Source organism: Neopsephotus bourkii, unplaced genomic scaffold, assembly GCF_033783945.1.
Source record: "Neopsephotus bourkii isolate Nb327-2 ecotype Australia unplaced genomic scaffold, CSIRO-AGI_Nbou_v1 NB_1820, whole genome shotgun sequence".
Classification (NCBI taxonomy): Eukaryota; Metazoa; Chordata; class Aves; order Psittaciformes; family Psittacidae; genus Neopsephotus; species Neopsephotus bourkii.
The window spans coordinates 1,776,201-1,799,502 of NW_026902293.1; the positions used below are offsets into that span (position 1 = coordinate 1,776,201).

The 23,302-nt window shown below is 40.5% G+C and overlaps 1 protein-coding gene across 1 annotated transcript in view; it reads left to right on the forward strand.

Annotated features, from left to right (window-relative positions):
- XKR4 (XK related 4) overlaps positions 1-23,302 on the forward strand; it is a 220,379-nt gene that overhangs the window by 164,178 nt on the left and 32,899 nt on the right. The window lies entirely within an intron of this gene.

Genomic DNA, 23,302 nt, shown 5'->3' on the forward strand with positions numbered 1-23,302 from the left:
AGACACATAATTAGGTGGAACACCCTCAAAAATTACCATAATAGCAATTAAATTTCCTATGCAGGATGGATTTAAAAATGTCTTTTCATAGTCTTTGCCAAATAGGTCAATAGAAATGAAATCTTACTCAGAATATGATCCACCTCTACTATTGAACTGTTTACTTGTTCATACACAGAGAGTGCTTCTTGGTTATCACAACAGAGGTTTTTCCAGGAGCTTCATTAAGCTGCGGACTACTTCTAGACCAATATCCCAGGTCACATTTCCAATTAATCCCATACATTTTTCTAATGCTTAAACAGTGTATTAATTTATAATTCATCCGAGGGCTTAATGCTACCTTCAGATATCCAGGCTCAGAGCCTTACTAATACAGCATGTTTATTTCTTTGCTTTTGAAAAGGGTAATGTAAAAAGGCTGATCCTGCCTCTTGGCACTGCTGTTTACTTAACATCCCCCTGCCCCATTTCAGGCAAAGGTGATTCCTCTGCAACTAAATGGAATTTCATCTATTTCCAGCCTGTCTTCCATGCAGCTTCTCTGACACGATCTGTAACGAGCAGTTTGTGTCCAGCTGGTTTGGTTGTGTGTGGAATCAAGAAATTCCAGCTTCTCCCCATTACAGCTGTTGTTTGTCAGCTGCTGCATGTGCATGCTCACTCTAGCAGGGAAGTTTCCTAGAACAAGGTCCTTATGACAGGTCACATCGATTTTGAGGAATTTTGAAAGGTGCAGACTATTTGTGAGAACGAGGGTCTCCTAAAAATCATTGTTATAACTCCACTGTACAGTTCCAAATTAAGGCAAGTGAGCTGTGAAGGGTGATTTGCCACACAGACGTGTAGGTGAGAGAAACCACCAGTCAGTGCATGCCTGATAGAAGGAACAGCTTGGAAAAATCCTTCTACAGTGCTTTATTCACTTATTTATTATTATTAGAGAGAGGGAGCAGGACTGTTCAGCTGGCAGATCCCATTTGTCTTTCACTGTCAAAAGTGTACGGAAAATCCTTCATAGCTCGCTTAGGCTTCATTCAGACAAACTCGAAGCGAGAGGAGCTCCCCCACAGCAGCATCGCAGCGCCATCTAGTGAGGGCCAGTGCAGCGCATCATTCCTGACCAGGGCAATCCCAGCTCCAGGTTACACAGCTGTAAGCATTCTGCAAACGCCTTTTTAAGGAGCTTCCCTTAGAGGGAACAGTGCTTTGATGGAACATCCTGCGGGATGGCGGCCCAGGTCCTCGCTGACATCCGCGGCACTGAGTTGTACAGCTGCTGAGTACAGCTGTGGCTGTTTGCTCAGAAGAGCATGAAGGAAGGAGAGGATGACTCTAGCAGGTCAAAGCATAGACTCTAGAGTTTTAAGCTCCTACTTGAAAGAGATGCTGGGGAGCATTAGGCAGGAGAGACTTGGAAGCACTCTGGTGACTTTTGTTGGAATGGCTGAGGGCTGAATAGATACTGCTGGGCATATGAGTTTTGACGCTAGAAAAACCAAATGGGAATCCAGGTCAAACCTTGTCTTTCACATCTGTGATAGCAAATATAGTCCAGAAACACACAGTATGAAAAGGAAGCTGAAAGCAACTGGATACGGAGAACAGTGAGCAGGAGGTTATAGCAAAGGAGTAGTCATATAGTCTTGCAGTGTTCGGGCTTCTGTGCTCATCCCCACTGGCTTCTTTAGCTTTCTTGCTGGGGCTGCTAAGACATGATGTGCATATAATACAGTTCCAGACTGCTAGAAGAAAGCATAGCAAGGCAGATTTGTTATATTGCTTTGAAAAAAACCAACCAACTCCACACATAAAATTCATCAAAATTCATACCTGGTGTTTTGTTGGAGTTTTTTTTTAGGAAAGATATGCACACATTTATTGCCAGTTTTAAGTTCTTTATAATATCAAATGTAGCTACATCCAACCCCAGAAGGACTCCCCTGCAGAAAAAGGAAAATATATTGCATCAGTATTTCATTACACAGTCCACTGATCACAAAACACATCCACTCTAGGTTTACCCCAGAGTCCCTACCCAACATGCTGCTCACTCAGAACAAATGCAGGCTCCAGAGTCTCAGAAAAGGGAGTTTAAACCACAGCCTTTCATTGTAGCATCTTGTCCCCTGTAGATAATTAACACACTTCACAAAGCTCTGATTAAAGTCATCATTTTTTTTTCCTTCTTTTAATCTCGCCCTGTCATCTAATGGTCCAGATAATACTGCAGAAATGAAAATGCATTCATTGAGTTAATGATTTTGTGGACTGAGATTCAGTATCTATCTCCTGTATTTTCTGTCTTCCCTAATAACGATCTCAGGAACCAGCTGATATCTGCCATATTTACATTTTTGAATACAGGGACTTCCAGCTTCCATGTAACAATCTGAGAGTAAATGGTCTAGGAGCATGCTGTCAGGGTATCCCCTCACACCCAGAGGTGCCATCTAGCCTATTTAAAGTTCTTTATATTCCCTTTATGATGTTAACATGAGGACAAGGAGATGGGGGTGCAAGAGTCAAGCAAGTTAACTACTTTAAAAATGCCTATTTAACGCATCAAACCACTGGTTCCTGAAATAGGTATGGTTTTTTGCTTCCAAATATGACATACTTAGTAAATTAAGAGATCATGGTGTCATGTAATGGGCAGCTAGAGTGACATAAAAGGACTGTTCTCTTCACCCTGCACAAAGCAGGTGCGAAATATGATTAAAGCAAAATGGTATTTTTAAAATACCCACTTAACACAGCCACAAACCACTTCAAGAAGTGCAAAGCAATGAGAAATCAAGCTCCCAGTGCTGAAGAGAGCAATGGTATGCAGGAACGCTACACTATTCAGCAACAAAGTGGTTACAGTACAATGCAAATTGTTCACTTTAAAATTCAAGATGCCTGCTCTTGCTCTTGGTTGCGTAACAAACTCCGAACTCAAATACTGATTGCTTTCCAGACTCAAGCAGTGTTCAGCTAAAAGATCATTATTGTTCAGACTTTTCCAGGAAATTTGGAATACTTTATGCTGTTAAATCAAAATTTTAGTTTCCAGGTCTGATTCAAACTGCATGAATTCAGTACAGAGCAGAGCATTTGTGTCAAATAAGTTAATACATGAAAGCATCCTGTTTTCTTCTCGCAAATGGTCTACTACAGCTACAATTTCAGCAGTGTCTCTTTCATGATATCTTGTCTTTTGAAGCTGAAATTCAAAGTGTGACTTTGAGAACATAAAGATGAGAAATTGGAATCAGACATAACAGACTATAACAGTCTTTATAGGAAGGTACCAGGAATCTGAAGAGCATTTAAACAAGGAGGGTACATATTGGAATATATAGAAATTGTCGTAAGGGTTTCTTTAGTCCTCTCTAATTAGTGTTTTGCATTGAGGTAATACTTGTCAAGCTTGTCAGATTGTGCTGTGTGCCATTCCTACATGTACTGAGAGCAGTAACCCATACAGAGTTAAAACATACAGAGGACAAAGTAGAAACATAAAAAAATGGACAGGGCAGATAAACAGTCTGTTTGCTACCACTGAATATAATAAACAGTTTCATAGGTTGTCATCTGCCTTGCCTGTCATGTGGAATTGAGATTTGAGAATGAAAGAGAGGATAGTTTTGTTCTGAATTCAGGTATGAAATTCTTGCTGTGGGTGAAAAAGACCAGAGACTACAAAAAATCACCAAGAAGATGTGGGCTGGTGGACAATGAGAAGCTGTGTTTTTGAAAAAGCAGAGGCAGAGAGAAATGGAAGACAGTACATGAGATAATTGTGATGACAGTTATGAGGTGTAATGTGACAGGTCTTGTCCTCAATAAGATAGTAAGTTCATTGAGGTAGGGAGCAGAGTATTTTGGGTTTGCAGTTAGTATAAGTAATAATTACACTGGCCTTCCTGAAAAAGGCTCCAAGCCATATTACTGTTGCTCTCTTTTCTGGTGGATAGAGCTGGCTAGCACTGCAGATCTCTTGACCGCAGCTTAATAGGATCCAGATAAAGGAAAAAAAAGTGAAGAGCAACTTAAGAGACTCAACACCATGAGAGCTGAAGAGCTCAGTGCAAGATCAAGTGCTCTGGAGTACCTGCCCCTGTGGTATGAGAACTGACACAAGGTCAGTTCTCCCATATTTACATTTATTTATTCAACTTCAATAGCCTTAGATTTCCCTTCACCATACCTTGGTGACACAAACACTTTTGCTTTTGAAAGCAAAACTTAAGACATCATCCCCATCCAGACACCTGTGAACCAGAAACTGTTTGTTGCTACATTACAGCTGGGTCAAAATGTGAAGCTAGTTTTTCAATATTCACCTAGCTAGCAGCATGGCTTTGTAGCAGCATCCATCCTTCTCTTTGTGATCCTCATTTCCCTTTGTGCTATTTGTGTGCGTATAATGGTTTAAGGCAGCTACAAGCCTAACAGGAGGCACTCCTCTGTACCTGCTTTGAGTGAACCCTGCTGCCGTGCATAGAGGATGGGAGAACAATCAGGCAATGCCCCATGACATGTCATCTACTTAAAACAGTGGGCAGGGATGCACCACTCTGGTCACTTCACAACCAGTATATAGCTGGTGCCCTCTGTCCCCTTTCACTATGCTACCTATTAAAACTGTACAGGATGATGCTGGTGGTATAAAGAAGGCAACCTGGGAGCTATTTCTGTACAATAAACATGGGTAGAACAGGGCTTCATCACTGATGGTGTGAGGGATGAAATGCCAGGTGACTGGAGCAAGCTTAGAAAAGACAAAACCAGCAGGATGACCATATTTGATTGTGATATGCAAAAAAACATTGAGAAGTTGCAGGTCATGCTAAGGGATGAGAAAAACTGAGTCTGAAACAGGAATCATCCATTTGGAGGGGCAGAAATGCATCCATGAGGAGAAAGCCTGAAAATGCAATTGCTAAATAAATGGGTAACACATCACGAAATGATTTGTTTTTGAAAGCCAGGATATCTATCAACAGAAACCAACAGCAAGATTTAGTCATGGCTGGAAAATAGGAGATGAATGGGGCAGAAACACTAAACATTAGGTTTAAACTGTTATGGTGACAGTGAAGCAAATGACAGAAGAGAACTTAGGAGAGAAAAAACCCTAAGGATATTTCTGAAGGCCTTGCACAATACAGTAGTGAGCCTTCCAAGATGAAAGTTCTGAAGAGCTGGAGGCTGATCAGAAGAAGACAGACTATGCACACAGAAAGATCTGCTTAGTACAACATCAAATGGTACGGCTATTCAGCTGCAGATGATCCCGCTCTATTGGGATCAGACACCATCTTAATAAAGAGAACAGAAAAATACATGTGAATGCTAACAGGAGGCTGGAGCACTGTTGGCCAAAAGGAGCTTCATTTCATTCGCTGTACAAGCCACCTACACTGAACTGCTGGATGTACCATTTACAAGGTCATAGAAGATCCCTACTGATACCAGTCATGCAGACACAGTTAAAACACCTCCTGGAGAATGGAAAGAATGACTGAACGTAAGTCAAGCCAAGAAGGGGATTTTGCCTTTTCTGGTGTTTGGTGGATAGAGTTGATTGGTATTGCAGAATTGTGTTACTGTGCACCATCCAGGAGAGGAGAAAAGAGAACTGGGCAGAGGAATGTCAAATTCAGCTACACAGAAGCATGCGTGAATCTGTTACAGGATTTGTAAAGCTATGTTTGTAGGTTTGTGTGGTTTGGATAGCTGGATGCAAAACTGAACCAAAAACAGAAGTTCAAAATTTCTTCCCAAAATAGTTAAGAGAAGAAACAAACAGCAAATTACAAAATCACAGACATGGTAAGGGTGGAAGAGACCTCTAGGGATCATCTAGTATTACCCCTTACTCAAAGCAGGGCCATCACCTAGAACCTGTTGCCCTCCACCATGTCCAGTCAGGGTTTTAGTGTCTTCAAATATGAAGACTCCACAGTCTTTCTTGGCAATATTTTAATATTGAACAAAAAGTATAGTGTGTACAAACTTAATTTCACAAAGATTATTAGAGGACAAAGACACTATGTCCAGTCCAATAAATACACTTATTCTGAGAAGTAAAATTTTCTCTTAAGGAAGAACATTAATTTTTGCTGGTTTATTCCTGAGTCTTTATAGCAAGTAGCAACTGGAGCAAAAATTTATCTCTGCCTTTAGATATCCAAGGTTTTTAATCTCTGTTGAAAAAAACTGTTTCAGATGGGTCACTGCAAGATTTTTCTATGTGGACATCAAAATAAGTTGGTTATATTCCTTAGTGACATTATCATAAAGGTAAAAGGTTGGTTAGGAAATGTAGCTTTTCTGCGATGTGTGGTTGTTTTAAATATTGGGATATAGTTGAAGGTAATTTTGGTTAAAGGTACATTAAAATTAGCAACCAAGCGGGCCATTAAATTGCATTCGTATTTTTTCCCTTTCTATTAACAAAATAATATTTTAAATAGATATTTGATGTGTCTATGCATGTCAGAAAGATGTGCATAGCATTCCTTCCATTTCAGTTGAAGTATTACAAGGCTGGGATAAAATCCCAGTGTAGTGGGTTGACCGTGGCCAGCAGCCAAACAACCACACAACTGCTTGCTTACTCCTTCTCCCTCCTCCAGGAGGACAGGGGACACACTAGGAAGAGTAAAAGCAGGAAAACTCCTGACAGTTGACATAAAGGCAGCTTAATGATTGGAAGAAAGATATGTAGATACACATATATATATAAAACAATATATATGTTGGAAAGTTTCACTCACCAGTTTCCACATGCAGATCAACACAAGCCAGTCTCTGAGCAATGGCCACCTTGGAAGCCAAAATCCACAGCTTGCGTCTTCCTCTACCATATACCATACCATGTAACATGTTGCTTGGCATCACTTTATATGGTACGGAATATCCCTTTGGTCAGCTCAAGTAAGCTATCTCAGATGAGTCCCCTTCCAGCCACTTGCTTGCCCCCAGCCTACTCACTGAGAGGAGAGGTGCAGCAGAACAGAGAAAAGAGAAAGCCTTGGTGCTTGGTGCAAGCACTACTCAACAATAACCAAAGAATCAAGGTGTTATCAACACTGTTTCAGCCACAAATCCAGAACACAGCACCATACAGGCTTATATGAAGAAAGTTAACTGAATCCCAGCCAGAGCCAGTATTGCCCCTTTTACTGATGTGAGAATGGAATGGATTGTTACTGCCTCTTCCACAGTCACCTGCACCTCTAATTGGCACTGTAACGCTGGATTTACAATATAGGATAAAAAAGTTATTTAGCCTTCACTTCTGATCTCATCCATAACCTCAGGGAAAAAAAGGGAGAAAAGTAGAGGTAGGCAGGAACATGGACACGTGCACGGAAAGCATGAAGAAATTTTTCATGAACTTAAAATGCTTTGTAGCATGTCAATTCTGGTTTAGTGATCTGATAACCATGCCACTCATCAATGAATGATGGTTTCGGAATATGCTACAGTCACACACTGCACACTGATAGTAGCAGACTACTGAGAGGAACAATCTGATCCTTCTTACTGCTTTCACCAGGGCCAAAGCAAGGTGTTAAAGGAAGGCTGTTACTTCTAAAAGAAATCATGAGATTGACTTACAAATCCTGAGGAAATTTTAATGTCATTGATTTTGCCTATCTTGTAATTTCATTTTTAGCGTGAAGCTGACTTCAAATTTGTCTATGGTCATTTCAGGTACAAACTTGAACAATAAATCAACCCCTACTCATTTAAGTGGCTTTCCTGTCCATTGCTGTAAAGCTGCTTTGTTTTCATTTGCTTAGGTGGAGATCTGCTTTGCTACCTTACTGCATCACACACCAATTAGACTCTACAGGAAAGCTGTCCAAATAATAGTTTTTCTGGTCCTGAGTTCTGTTGTCCTCCATTTTATTTTGTGGCCGGTATTTCCCTCTTCTTCTGTCATTTCTCACATTCTCCATAGGTGTAGCTATATCTGTATATAACCAAGTACATGCAACAGGACCAGGGTGTGGTAGCTGGCATCAGTACTGTGCCAGGCAATGGCTATGCTACTTGGGGCATTCGCATAGACCCAGGGTCTCTGATTTTGCAGAGATAGAGGTGGAGCAGAAAAATTATAACTACAGGGATGGAAGTGAAGTTGCCTTCAGGGGCAGACAGTATCTCCTAGCCCATTTTATTCACCAGTCTAGACATTTTCATGCACTGCATCAAGATTTTTTCTTCTCATTCTTATGACTTTATATCCACCACCATTCTCACTGCCCATTTTCTTGCTCCGTTACCTCATCCAGTCCCATCTTCTCTACAGTTATTTCTGTAAGCCCCAAATAGATCTTCTCTCAGGCCCTTCTGTCTCCCTGGAAACAGTGGGAGCTGATGCTCATTTTACTAGGGCAGCAGTGTGCGCTGTCAGCAATGCCTGCACCTTACCTCCTCTGAGCAGGAACTGTTCTGAAAACAGGAAATTTCACAACATAAAATTGAAATACAGTTTGACACTAAAAGTGGGCACTTTAAAATACATATAATGATAAAACCAGAGGAGCTGGCCACACTGCTAACTGGGGGAATTTGCCAGCAGGTGCTCATAGGTAAGGTGACAGCTCATCTCATCACCCTGATACCCAGAGAAGCACCACACAAGAGGGGAGTCCAGGATGTGACATCTCTTAAGACCCCCATGCTGTAAACTGTCACCTTGCTCTGATGACACCTGTATTAAATAGCTGCCTGCTACAGGGGAAATGTGGAAAACCAGCAACAGGCAGGTCCATACTGATACAAGCAGGCACTGTGATGAAGCTCTGGGAAGCTGAACCCAAGTTTTTGTGGGGAACAGTGACACTGAAGCAACATTAATAGCTGGGACAGGATTAAACAGGGGGAAGGTGACAAGGGTGCAGTGGTGGCACAAGCCAGGAGGGGGAGTGTGAGCCCGGGAGAAGGAAGGGGGGACAGCAAAAACCCTCCTCACCTGCTTCCTTGGTGGTGGGCTTGATGTGGCACATGGTGGGGAACAGCAGAAGCCAGTCAGGTCATTCTCGCAGGGAAAGAGCCTGCCTGTGTGTGACCGTGCCTGCTTGCTACCAGCCAGGTCGGCAGGCTTCTGCCTGTCACCTAAGCCCAAGACATTTGATAAGGGGAGGTTCAGTGGTATCATCAGCCAGGCAGCAGTAAGTAGGTTTTACACTTGGGCTATTAATTACTGTGAGCATTTTGTCCTGTGAACATCAGGTATGTTGGGTTTGAGTGCATGCTTGCAAAACTGTGTGTATATATCTACTGAAAAAAATCAATCTAGAAATAACTTATAGACCTATATATATATATATACACATATGATTAATTGTACTAGTGATTACACAGTATCACAGTATCACAGTATGTCAGAGATTGGAAGGGACCTCAAAAGATCATCTAGTCCAATCCCCCTGCCGGAGCAGGAACACCTAGATAAGGTTACACAGGAACGTGTCCAGGCGGGTCTTGAATGTCTCCAAAGAAGGAGATTCCACAACCCCCCTGGGCAGCCTGTTCCAGTGTTCCGTCACCCTCACTGAGAAGAAGTTTCTTCTCAGGTTTAAGTGGAACCTCTTGTGCTCCAATTTGTACCCATTTCCCCTTGTCCTTTCATTGTTTGCCACTGAGAAGAGCCTGGCTCCATCCTCGTGACACTCCCCCTTTATATATTTATATACACTAATAAGGTCACCCCTCAATCTCCTCTTCTCCAAACTATAGAGACCCAGCTCCCTCAGTCTTTCCTCATAAGGGAGATGCTCCACTCCCTTAATCATCTTAGTTGCCCTGCGCTGGACTCTCTCCAGCAGGTCCCTGTCCTTCTTAAACTGAGGGGCCCAGAACTGGACACAATAAATCCATTAAATAAATCCATTTCATCTAATCTTTAATTCACCAGACATGCACCCTCAGTTTCCTGCTGACATACACAGCTGTAATCAAAATGCCATCCACTCCTTTCCCACCTTTATAATGTGAAAATGGTGCAGGCTGTGGACATACGTAATTTTTAAACTGCATTTCTTTACTTCTGTGTACCCTTGCTATGAAATAATGCTTAAACACTTCCATAACTGAAAATAACATACATAGTATGGTACCTTCTGAAAAATTGGACCAAGACTAACCAAAGCAGGCCCCAAGAAACAGCAATTTATTCATTTATTTTGTATTTGTCTTAAACTGAACTGGTCTCGATGGGTATGTTTTTAAAGTAAGTTGAGGCCAGAGTCTGCGTTTGAAAATTCTAATTTGGTTTTAAAATAGGTAGTGTACCTTTGTCAAATTTAATTCAAACCTTGAAATATTCATGCGCTGATCTCTGAAACCATTTTCTCTTCCTTACTTGCCCTTCTTGAACCCTGTGAGATAACATCTAGAATGTATCCTCCCTCTTTTTCCTGGTATCAACATGTGGTCCCCTTGAAACTATAAGCAGATTAAAAATTACTATGACTGAAGCCTAGGTGAGGGTAGGAGAGGATTAATCAGAGAGAAAACAGTCCTAGGACCAACATAAGAAATGACTGCAACTGTGTTTTTAATCCCCTTCATTTTGCCCTGCCGCAGACTTCTCACAAGACAGCCATCACACAGGGAGTGCCACAAGCATTTCCTAACAACTGTTGTGACATCACCATCACCGATAAGGAGCTTGACCTTGCTTCTGTCCCCCTTGTGATGGTGATGTGGGGTTGCTGTCAGCAGCTCTGACCTAGCTGTCAGGGAGCTCAGTGTCTGGTATCTGCCAGAGCCCTGGGACTGGCCCCCACTGTTGAGCAGGCTGGAAGGATCTGATCTGAACCTGGCTGAGATGTTTTAGTAGTGTAGTTAAAACATCAATTATAATCCTTCATTTGGGGGACTAGGATTCATAATACTGTGTTTCACATTTAGTATTACTGAATGGCCCCAGTCAAAATCAAATCTATTCCCAGGGGACTTGGAAAGCAGGCACTGAGATGTGGAGTAAAAGAATAATTCACTTTTCTAAAGTGCCTTCTAAATACAGACAATAACTCTCAGTTGAAGACTGTTTCTGAAGACAGAAACAGATCGAGTTGCTCCTGGCCTTTGCAGTAGCTGGGTGAGTTTAGCATGCGATGCAGAAGCATTTTGTGCCAGTCACGTACAGTAGCTTCTCTTATTTCTCCTCTATGTACTTTAAGCTGAGGAAAAATGTATTGCATCAAGCTGGAAGTCAGCCTTGGAGCAATGTCTAGCTACTGGATTTCCCAGGGTTTCTATGACTTTGGTCATTGTTTGTTACTTTCCAAGAATAACAAATTCTCCTTGTCCCACACTTCCCTTCACCCAGCAGGCACAAGGATCAACTGGATGAAATTCCTGTCTTTTTGGTAGCATCTGACCCCCAGTGCAGGCTTATGTTGGGTCACCTTTGAAAAGCAGTGACTACAAGGTTTTTAGGAGATCGATGTACAGAGGATTTTCCCTTACCCCCATTTTTGTTTAATCTCTGTCTACTGTGTTCTATAGGACAAAGCTCAAAAAAAACCAAACCAAACCAGCATTTGTCATTTGCCCAGAAGGAGCATTCTCAGTTGAAAACACGTATTAAACTTTCTGTGATTATGATGAATCATGGAGCTGAGAGCGGACAAGTGTGCACATAATGTTTCCATTATATTGTCCTCTTTAAATTAAAGCTTAATGAGGATCAATGGCAGTGTCCTTGCTCTTGCAAGAAGAAAAACAATACTTCACCCAGAAGTAAGAAAGTAGTCAATACTTCTAAATGGGAAAACATAGAAATGGAGTATATGTGTAAGAAATCCTTCAGCAAAGGCACATAGTGCTCACCCACTATCTGAACATGGATAAAGATGTGATTTTTCACTCCTGTTACTTTAGTGAAAGGATGTACGAGACTTTCATGGGAAGACAGGCTGAAATGCCTTCTCCAAAAATGACAGAGAGAAAATGAGCAAAGTATATCTGCAGCTGAAAGGAAAACCAGGAAAAGGATAATTACATAAAAGGTATCTTTCTCCATTAAATTAAACTTTCACATTTGTTTTCTTGATTGACTAATCTCTTCAATTTGACAGATTTTGAGCTGGTGTTTTTTAATACCACCGTGTAATGGTATCTGTTTCTCTCAATCTATTTCCAAAATTCTGCCAAGTAGATTTGAAGTAGATTTCTTTTAATGAAAATACTTTACTTGCAGCTGGATACAGAAGTATCTATACATGATGTTATGTTTCACTCGAAAATACATTCTCTAAGTTCATTTGCTTAGGCTTAGAAAGAATGTAGACAAGCAAATCTCAGATTTCTTTCTTTATGGTTATTAATGTTCCAATTGCTCTATCAAGTTGAAAAAAAATCAAATTATAAATGTTTTAAACTCCCAATGAGTTACAGCATCATAAAAATAAGTTATGACAGTTTAAGTTAATTAAATAAAAAATGCAATATCTCTTCCTATGGTGGTGCACATGGTAAAAGTTGCTGTATCTATCCTGGGGGGAATTTCAAAGGCATTTTGCAAAAGCCTAGCAAAAAAGTATCATGAAACTGCTCCATGATATACTTTCCATTCTGTTGTACAATACAGTAATTTGAGTGAATTTTGTCAAGGATTTGCTTAAGAAGATGCAGAAAATCCATGTGATAAATGTTCCACATTTTGATAGACCAAACACAAGTTTGTCAAGCTGGACTTGGTAGGGCCTGCTATGACTGTTCTTATTAAGCTTTGCTTTTCATATTTTAATTATTCTAATACAACTTGGAAATTGTGGCCATAACTTTAAAACCATTTTGTATTTTTATTCCATCATAATCCATGGAATTAGACATTAAAACAAATGTAGTTTAGTTAGTTTTGTAACTTTATTTAATTAATATGCAAAATCAGATACCAGGTTCTAGTATTCCTGCGTGATGTCTCTCAGCTGTATCTTTCCTCTTGATATGCTTTCCTTTTTACTTAGCTTTTCTGCTTTCCTTATCTTCTTTCTTGGCCACCTTCTACTTCTGCTTCCTATGTCTCTCCTCTCTCTCCCTTCCTATACTCTTGCCTCTGTTTTTTTCTCTTTCCATATTCCTTTCCATTTCCATTGTGCTTTCATTGTCCTGCATTCTCTATAGTGTTCCTTTTATTTCCCTGTTTTTTTTAATTTTATTTTTTTTATCTTGCTCTCACTTCCTCGAGTTCCCTTTCTCTTCTGGTGCAAAGTTAAATTATGAGGAGAGCAGAGTCAGGTGCACACACGCAGTGGCTCCATTCCAATGTCAAATACCGTCTTATGAGGATGAACACTGATACCCATGTTTGTACACAGATAGCATGTTGAGGAGTAACTGATCCTAAGGTAGATTGTATTTGGTGGTTTACAGACGCATAAGAGAATAGCTTCGCTGACCCAGTAACCTTCTAATTTAGCAGTAAAAGATGGTGAAAGATAAGCTTAGAAAGGCGCAGGACATGCTGCGCTAGTATGTGGGTTTTCTTTGTGATTCCATCACAGATTTAACATGTGATCCAGGGCAAGCCATTCAATCTCAGTGCATCTGTTTCTTCATCTGAAAAGGTAAGGATCACAGATGCCTGCCTTACAAAATAGTGTGAAAGGACCATCAGTAATACATGCCTCAAGCGTTATGGGAGGGTCTGTTAGAATTGTAAATTACTGACGCTAATTTTTCTCTTAAATACATCATTTTATCCATCTTTTGAAGTGCAGCGCACACAAATACAACAGGACAATTATTTCCTAATAGATCCAAAATAGTCTTATGCATGTGGAGTACTGCAATCACTTGGCACCAGTGTGTCTGGAGAAACAAGTTCCATTGACTATCTGATTTCTGATATCAGTGCTGCTTAATCGGAACCTCTCCACACCCTTTTAACCATTTCTAGCCCTCTAACAGCTTAAAGATTTAACTCTCTTCACTTTTGAGACAGCTAAAAAGTATATGCAATACAGTAGCAAGCACTGTACAGAGCAATTTTTGCTTGGGGTAAACCTCTCAAGCAGCGGTATCTTTGCATACTTTCAGATGTAAATACACAAAAATATAGACTGTATAGAGACAAGAGGATAAATACCAATTCCTTTAATGAAGTTCTTTTTATTGCTTGTCCGGTAGTTGTCAATGTATGGATTGTGATACCACTGTGTTCCTTTTTCATGTGTTTTTAAGGGCTGAAAGCATTGTGTTTCATTTACTGACACATGTTCCAACTGCTTGATCTTGGGGATAAAACACACACTTTCATATATGCTTGGTCTATAGCAGAACCAGTTCAAGCTCTCCCTGACTCTGGTGTGAATAACATCATCACCAGGGTTGGAAGGGACCTGTGCTCAAGGCAGGAGCAGCAGTGTAGTCACAAGACTGCCCAGGGCTTTATCCAGTCAGATCTTGAATATTTGTGAAGATGGGGACCATACAACTGCTCTGGGCAGCCTGTGCTGCTGCCTCACTGTCCTCATGGGGAAAAAGGGGTTTTGTTATTCCAGTTCATTGTTTCAACTTAAGCCCATTGCCTTGATCCTCCCACCTTGCACCTTTGTAAAGAGTCTGGCTCCATATTGTTGATAATCTCCCCATAGGTTCTCCAGGCTGAAAGAGCCCTGGTCCTGCAGTATCTCCTCACTAGGCAAGTGCTCCAGCCCCTAACCATCTCAGTGACCTTCTGCTGAACCCATTCCAGTTGGTTGATACATTTCTTGTATTGAGGGCCCAAAATTAGATGCAGTATACATGTGGCCTAGTGAGTGCTGCACAAAATGGGATCATCACTTACCTCAATATACAGTCTGTGCTGCTAATGATACCGATCAGGATGCCATTCTACCAGGGCACATGAGCCTCATGTGACAATTGCTGTCTGCCATGGCCTCCAGGGTCTCTTTGTTAGAGCTGGTGTCCCACCAGTCTATCCCCAGCCTGCACTGGTGCCAGCCATTCTTCCTTTCCACAGGTAGGACTATGCTGCTTTTACTGAATTTCATAGGCATCCTGTTGGCCGATTCCTCCAGCCTGTCAAGGTCCCTCTGGATGACAGTCCTGCCTTTGAGTATATTGACTGTTCCCCCTTTATCTGATGCGTATGCAATGTTGCATCCTCCAGGTTATTGATAAAGATGTAAAATGTCCCAGGACAGGCTCCTGTGGTGCAGAGTACAGTGTACAACCTTTTAACAACCACCCTCTGAGCCCAACTATCCAACCAAGTCCTTTGCCCACCCAGTTTTCCACCCCTTGAGACTATAACACTGCAACTCAAATACAATAATACTGTCAAAGACAGAGCTGAAAGCCTTGCTAGAGTCAAAGTAAATTATACCCATTGGTGTTCTTTGTCCAACGTCTTCACCATTTTTGCATAGGATGCAGTCAAGTTGGTCAGGTATGATTTACCCTTGGTCAAACTATGCTGGCTCTTTCCAGTCACTGTTTCTTCATGTGCCCAGCAATGTGCTCCAAGAGCAGTCACTCCACAATTTCCTGTAAAAAAACTGACTCTGTGTTTGTGCAGAACTGATTCTGCAGAACAGTAACCTGGGCAGAAATAGTTTTGCTTTTGGCTGGGTGGCACCTGTGATCCAGTTTGCTGCAGAGCCATGCTTTCACATGTGCCATGACATCAGTGGAGGTGGTGTGGAGGTGGGAACCAGTTCAGAGCAGGGAGGGTGGTGACTGCTTAAACCACTTTGAGTGTCACCACTAAATGCACTAATGGCATACACTAGATGTTAAAACTTGACATCCACACACAAATTCATATAAAGCTTGCTTCTCTGTGACTGTGTAAAAGTTTCAGCAGCTTCCTTGACAAAATATTGCATATTCAGGGGAAAAATGACATATTAGTAGCAAATAATTTGTCCCTTGCCTATTTAGTGCATGCAGTTACAGTAAACAGAGTAGGATTTGCATTTTCTTACTCTCTTGTTTCATGTTATACTCTGCCTTCATTTGTTAGGTTGTAATCTCTTCTCAAGTGAAAATGGTATGTAAACAGATGAAGTTTTGAGGAAAAGGCTATTAGGGCTTTTAAATATTTGTTCAGAGTAAAAAAGGAAGCCGACAGCATGACTGTGAAGTCTGAGCGTGGTTCCCATATCCTAGTTGCAGTACCTAATGATTACAGGTGTTTTGTACCTGCATAAACGTAAGTGCTTCCATGCACCACCTCAATAAAAGCCAAAACAAACAAAACCCACCACCACTATTTGTTTCAGAAACCGAATTAAAATGTAAAAGTTAAGGAATTAAAATAAAAAAACAGCTGTGCTTACTTACACTTCTGAAGTGTATTTACTATTTTGTGTTTATAAGAAACAGTGATTTAGGAGTGCATTTGGGTATTCTTTTAATTTGAGTAAATGTTCCACTGACTTTTTTTGCTTAACATTTACTTTAGATCTCTGTCTTTTGAAAGTGCCAAGTGAAGACTGCCAGTGTATGGGTTGACAGAGCAGATAAGGATCCCAGTTCCAAGAATGGCCTGCAATCCACTTTTTTCTAAATAAATTCAAAATAATAATGTAACTGTGATGCTGTAAGGATAAAAGTGAATTGTTATAATAAAAGGTATAGTTGCTCCCTACTAAGTTATCCTAAAGTGAATAGTTTTCTTTAAAGTGGCATGTTTTACAGCAAAGGCTAGAAATCCTAAGTAAAAAGCAGATGAAGGTGGAGGTTATGAAGGAACAGTGGACAAAAGGTAGTGCAGCACTTTCTTTTTAAGCCTTAGTAGAGAAATCACAGTGCCCCATATGCCTCTATATGCAACATAAACTCCAAAATACATTTGACGTATTTAAATGGAACATTTGAGGTCACTCTGCTAGTCTATGTGAACTCTGTGTGAAGAAATCGAGAGCATGTGCTCAGATCATAAACTCAATACCAGCCCACTTTAATCCCTGATAACGATTCTGTTTAAGTCCCATTGAACCAATCTTCATGTTATGTGATAGTGCTCTTTTCATTACCCAAACCCCTTATGGTTCATACACACGCTTCCAGCTCATCTGTTATCAAACCAGTCAAGTCACTAGTTTCAACAGCTTTGGCATCATCTCCAAGCTGCACTCCTACAGGTCTAAACTTGTTGTTTCTTTCAGCAAGCCCTGGGTGCCTCCCAGAGTGGGGGTGGTTGTAATCATGCATCCCCACCTCCATCGTGCCGTTCACAGTTTCTTCTTCTTGAACATTTATGTAAGAGCAAAAGTACTGGAGCAGTGGGAGATGATTAATTTCCAGTTCATAGTGGCACATTTGCTAACAAATGTATGTTTGGCACCTTCTCAATGCTTTTTTCTATTCCCGAGCCCTGCTCTGTAAATCACCAGGTTCTGTTGTTATGTTTCCCATGTGTTTTGTCAAGAAAATCAAATTCAACTTTCCAAATTACCACATGTAAGACATTTAATGCCTTAACTTTTGTAATCGCTTTGTAGATCAGACCCTTTTTTTTTTTTTTTTGCTGCATGTTTCTATACATCAGTGTTAAAAAAAAAGGAACTAGTAATTACTATTCAATGGTCTATACAGAAAAGTGGTGGAGGTTCTGTCATAGGAACATGAGTCACTGCACTTGATGGAACTAAAGTTTCTGCTATACCCACACTTTATTTCTGACAGTGGCCAGTAGGAGAGAGACTTAGGAAAAATGTGTAGGAAAAATTGTTCCCTCTTCTTGGCAGGTTTTTCTCTGTGTTGCACAACAGGAGATGTTCTGACTGTGTAGAAGAGGGGAAAAAAAATAACCAAAAAGAGAATTAATCATGGAACAGGTTGTCCAGAGAGGTTGTGAACCCACCCCCCACCCCCAACCCCCCCTCCCCGGAGGTTCTCAAAAGCCCTAAACAGCCTGGCTTGTATTCAGTGTTAATCCTGCTTTGAACAGGAATATGACAAGGTGACTCAGGTCCCTCCAACTTCAGTGATTCATTGACTCTAGAAACCCTATAGGTGTAATTGTCTCTTCTGCAATTAGAGAGCTATCACATCTCAGAGCAGTTCTCACCCTGATTGCATGTGTTTAAATCTGTTCTTCATGAAATGAGCAGCTGCAGTTTTGTCTGTTCTAAAGGCAGCAGTATTTAGACTATAATTTCATAGAATTTTATTCTGTCTGAGGCTATGATTATTTTTATTCAAACATTGGATGAAATGCCCCCCTTAAATGCATGGACTGTCAGCTATCAGAAAGAAATCTGACATTTGCCATACACCTTCTTCTGTTGAAATAAGTATTCTTAAAAAAAAAAGTTATAATTAGGTCCCCATGGGGAAATTCTTTTGATTATATCTGAGATGCGTTTCATGGGATGTATCTGCCCTGCTTTCTACAAAAATAATGCAACATCACTCTGTTGATGCTATGAACATCCAGTAATTGCTTTCTGTTTATCTCTTTATCTGTGTGCTTATGGACTTTGGTAACAATAAGAAGTACTTAAGTATTATTAATTGCGCATTCAAAATAATCAACAGTTTGAGCTTTTTTTGTTGTCATAATGCTTCAAATTTCTGTAGCAATCTAGAAATTAACCCTGCAGATCAGTGTCTTGGCAGTTACAGATAGGGCCAAAGTCCTACTCAATCTGAAAAAAACATATGTGCCCCATCCAGTAGTTCTGGCAAGGCTAAAGCAGAGCACAATTAACGAGCATGTAAGCACAGGGTATCATGAATCTCCATTCCAGTAGAGACCACTTGAAAACACTTTGTATTCTGAAAGAACTAATTTAAGTAAAGGATTTTGATAAGACATTGATTTGAGACTGTGAGTGAAGATGTGTATTTTTGGCTTTTCTGAAAATCATCTATGAAGCTAAGGGCATACAATGCCTGTCAGATCTCAAAGGATAAGAGCCCTTTGCCAATCCAGGCATACATACCATTTTTCGTAGAACTTGACTTGGGATAACTAAACTAAAAGATTTTCTGTCATGTTTGATGAACAGGATGTAAAAATCATTTGTCCTTTACAATGTCCTAGGAGGCAGAGAAGAAATTTCAGAGATGGTCCAACATGGCTTTGATGAGAAAGTAATTAAAGTCACTGGCTGAGCTGTCCACGTGTTTGAGTCAGATAACAATGTAATTGACTGTAATGGTCCCTGTGCTGAAAGACAGTAATCAGAAGATAGATTTGACTGAAACCAAATTCGCTAAGGGAAATTTTATTGACATATCCAGCTAGTAGTAATAAGTAAAAAAATTAACTTTACTATATGCAAAAGTTAAATAGCCTGTACTATGCTGGTTTTTGAAGAGAAAAAGAGAACATAATTCGGTGTCTAGATTATTTTCTTTGCTTCATGATAATAATCTGCTATTCATAATTTACAGTTACAGTTATCATCCCATTGTGCTGCAGCAGTTATCACATACGCACCATATATGCAGCTCTACCAACAGCAGATGACTTTGCAAGTACTGCTGATAGGCTCAGCCTACATTGCAGACTCATCACAGCATACAGTAGTTTTAGGAGCTCATCTCGTCCCTCTCCAGGATGGTTGGAAACTAATTTTAACTACAGATAATTTTGTGATTTGCAGGCAAAAAAGTCAGTTTGACATACTCCTCTTAGCCTGATAGAATTAATTTTAAATGCTTTGGCAGCTTTTCTCCATGCTGCTGTTAAAAGAATTGTAGATAATGACATGACTCACAGCTGATCTCAATCCTTCCTCTAAAGGAAGAAAATAGCAACCCCTACAAAAACCACAGCCAACCTAATCCTTTTTGGTCATCATGCAGCTTAAATTGCCTTTTTATTCCCCCCGGTTTTTTGTCAATTCACTTTCACATAATTATTTTGGAATGTAAAGTAACCAAGCATACATATTCTGATTTTTTAACTGTATTAGGTTTTTCACCTATGCTTAGAGAAAACTAGTATTTTCCACCTCTTTGGTCAATTTTTACAAGATTTGATGCTCTGAATTACATTGTGAAATTCCTTCACTCTACTCCGTATATAGTCGATTTGCTTCTGAAAAAAATTCTTCCAAAGGACCCAGGGTGACATAACCTGAGTCTGATAGGCTACAAGATGTCAGGGTAGCTGAGAGGAAGCAGGAATGCTTGCTCCCTGCCCAAACTGTGCAGAGTCCTCAAGCTTCCCCTGTAGCTCATGGAGGAAAGAATGAGGTTGTTAACCCTCAAAGCTGGGAATTGGTGACAAAAAAACCCAACAAAAAAAAAAGGAGGAAAAGGACAAAAGCAAGGGACTTCCTCCTAAACCTGTTGACCCCACGCAGAACCGCTTTGCTGTCCTTCAGGGGGCTCATGAGGAAATACACTTGCGCCAGAAACAACCGACTGATGCACTAGTAAAGAAGATCTATACTGGTGCTGCCAGGAAAAAGCGGTGGGTCGTAGTAGTAGGGGATTCTGCTTTGAAAGGGACAGGAGCACTCGTCTGTCAGCCTGACCCGGTCTCAAGGGAGGTGTGTTGCCTACCAGGGGCATGGATCAGGGATGTGGCAGAGAGGCTGCCAGCTTGCTTTTTCCAGCAATACTGTTCTTCCATCAACTTTTTAGCAAAGAACAATGCTAAAAAGTTTTAGCATGTATGAATCAATCCAGACTGAAAGGTGATAAGTGGAGAAAAGCTGTCAGGGATAGCAAGGGATCATACTGATAGTAAACCAGGATGACATGATTTGTACCACAGGCGTATGGCCTCCTGCTCTGGCCACCTAGTAGGTGATGAGGTGTACATCATTTGCACACCTATGTAGTAGAAAGGCATGCATGACTTTTAATGTCTATTCTGGTCTCATAAACTGGTTATTCAAATTCAGCCTGTATACACAAGGTAGGTTTCAAAGCAACATATTTATTTATGTCCCCTTCTGAGGCTGACCACTTGTGCTTGTGCTGGCGCAGCTGCTTATCTAAACTGGATAACTTAAATGATCAGAGTTTTTAAACTCTTGATTTTCTCAAAGGTTTCCTTAATACTACAGATGTTTCTGATGACAGGGTGAAGTTTAAGGCATATGAGGGAAAAAGGGGATAGAGAAAACAAGAACTTATTAAGCCAGTGTTGCTATTGAGGAAAGGGTATGGGAACAGACCTTCAGCCATTAAAAACACAAGTTTGAAAATATTATAAACCAATTAAAGAAAAAAATAATTTAAAAATCATCTTTAGCACTCCATGTGTTATTGGTCAGTTCTTTGTAGATGACTGTATTGATGCTTCAAACCTATATTTCTCCTTTAGACTATAGTTCAGCAAAATCCTTAAACAGGCTCTTTGCCTGAAGTGTTTGAATGCTGATGTTTTAAACATATGTTATGGAAGGAAAGATTTATTTTTTTTCTTGTACAAATGGCATTTTTCAAGATAGCTGTTCACAAACTTTAGCCCTGCCAAAGAAACCTGTGTACGTCTTTCAGACAACAGTGGCCTGTGATCACTGAAATGAAATAGCTGAAACCCCAGAAGTGCTTCAGCTTTTCAGATTCACTGAGATGCAGAGAGAGCAACACAATTTTTTTTTTCAGAGCATATTAGTATTTGCTCAAAGGAGGAAAGCAAAAGCAATTGTGACCTAAAATTCATTTTTAGGGCCAGTATCACAAGGCACTTATGCTGATTTATAGTCACATTACTGATTAAATGCTCGGTTCTCCTGCACTCTTCTTGGCAGACTTTTACTACCTTTCCATTGTCTAGTGGTAGAATTCCTGAGGCCACACAGATCCCGGTGAAACTAACCCTATGCGCAAACAGAATGTAAGTTTTCAACAGGATCATCTTGCCAAACCACCATCCACAAAACTGCACAAGTGCTGCTCCTGGCACAAGGAATGTGTGAACAGGATGGAGTAGGATTCTGGGAGCCCAATGGAGAAGAGTAGAGGTGGCTGGAAGACCTCATCCCTGTTTTTCTGGAGGAGAAATTTCCACTCTCCATCCAAGAAGCCGTGTTTAATCAGAAACCTATTAGTAAATTGGAGGTTTACTTAGAGTAGGTCAAATGTAAAAGCTCAGTGAGAGTATTTGAATATGCCAGAATGAATAAAACCAAATACTTATGTTGTAGAAATAGATTGGCCAACTTTACTGTCATTATGAAGAAGAAAAAGAAGGTATTCAGTCTTCAGCAACAGCTCTTTACAAGGTGAGGGCAGGGGCTTGTTTTATGCTTCTGATACCTAGAGAGGGTAAAGGAGGTGCTGAGATAAATGTCAGATCCTTGTTTGTATTGCATGTTTTTCCTCTAGTCTTTTCACAGAAGAAAAAATGGTTTTCAAGGCAAAACTCATACCTAATTTACAGTGTGAGCTATTAATTAACAAAAAAAGCAAGCTTTGACTGGTAGAGCCAATCAGCAGTTTAACTAAAAGTATATATTTTTTTGTTGTTTGAAGACTAACCTTAGGTCTGGTCTGAACAGGGGCCTGTCTTTATTTTAGTCTTAATGGGTAATGATTTAGTTTCCCTGAGCTTAGGCATTTAAAATCTGAATCCAAACATTTTACTGTGTTCCCTTTTTTACTTTACTTCCATTTTGAGTGTTCTGAATTGGCTAGGAAATAGAGTAATGCAGAGAGTTAAGTGTAGTACCTCCAAAATGTCTCAGGCTCTGAGTCACTGCAACACCTTGTGCTCACTTCCTGATCTCTTCCCTACCTTGCTTGCACCTCAGATAAAATTAAGACAGTAAATTTCCTTACCAAAACCTGCATGCTGCACTCATCTCAGTACTGACTGAGCAACTGAACATAGAGAGGCTCATCAAGGATTAGTTATTTTGCACAGCACTTTGAAGATGAAAATTATTTGTTAAGCTGTAAGGCACAGCGTAGGCTTCTTGATCCAAAAGGTCAGTTCACAAGAAGAAAAAACCTCCAAGCCAGCCATGTTGCCCTTGTTGCTCTGCTGTTCTGACTGCATGAACCCATCTCAGCCTCATCTGGTTGCAAGTACCTGTTTCTTCAAAGTTGCTAAGTGCAGGAGGTTTTGTAACTCAGCTCTTTAGCATTTCCAACTGGTTCAGCCAGCATACAGACTGTTAGGCACTGCTCCTTAGCCATCTAACTTGCCTCGTTTTGTGCTTCACCTAGGCTAGAGGAAGCCACCTACCTTGGTATTGGGGATTGCACTGCAACACACAGCATCACAGTGTTTGGGTGACTGTAGGTGAAGTTATCGATATAGTGTGAGCTATGTTTCCTAAACAGTTACTAACAGACCTGTTTTCCTTCCTTGATAGGATGGTGCCCTCCCTAGCCTAACCAATTTTCATCTTAGATC